Source organism: Malaclemys terrapin, unplaced genomic scaffold, assembly GCF_027887155.1.
Source record: "Malaclemys terrapin pileata isolate rMalTer1 unplaced genomic scaffold, rMalTer1.hap1 scaffold_133, whole genome shotgun sequence".
NCBI classification, from domain to species: Eukaryota; Metazoa; Chordata; order Testudines; family Emydidae; genus Malaclemys; species Malaclemys terrapin.
This window is the reverse complement of record NW_026530217.1, coordinates 9,339-10,000: the sequence shown is the minus strand read 5'-3', so window position 1 is coordinate 10,000 and position 662 is coordinate 9,339.

Sequence of the window (662 nt, the reverse complement as noted above, 5' to 3'; positions counted from 1 at the left end):
CAACCCATTGGATTCGACGGGTTGACCTGGTGGCCGCTTTGCTTTTCCGGCCCGGGTGTCACCCCACTCCGAGGGCTGCGCGGCAGCGGTCCTGAGGACCACAGAGGGGGGGCTTAATAGTCGAGAGGGAGCAGGTCCGGGGAAGGCTTAGCAGTCTTCCCCCGGGCGGTCCGTTGGGGGAGGCTTAGCAGTCGTCCCCAGGGCGGTCCCGGGGTGGGGGGAGGCCTCACAGTCGTCCCTCGGAGAGCCGGGTCGGCGGCGGTGGCGGGCGTCAGGCTTTACGTCCAGCCTCCGGAAGGTGCGCGTCCTCGGAGGCGATGCAGGCGCCGCAAAGGGGCAGCCTCCGAGGCAGGAGCGGAGCACCGAGGCTGGGGAGAGGGGAGCAGGAGCCGGGGGCTGGGGGGGGTGGGGTGGGGGGGGGGGCGTTCAGGACAAGCGGTCAAGCCCCGGGGAGCAGCTGTCAAATGTTCCAAGTCCCCACTCGGCCACCAGGTCCACCCCAGTCTAGCAATGGGTTGACCTGGCTGATGGCCGGTTAGTGTCAAGGTAAACTCACCGTCGTCCACAGGAGGGCAGCTCTCAGGCCGTCCGGCTGCGGCTGACTCTGGGGCGGTGCCCTGTCCCGCAGCGAGGGCGGGGGGGGGGGCGCGGAGCGACACGGA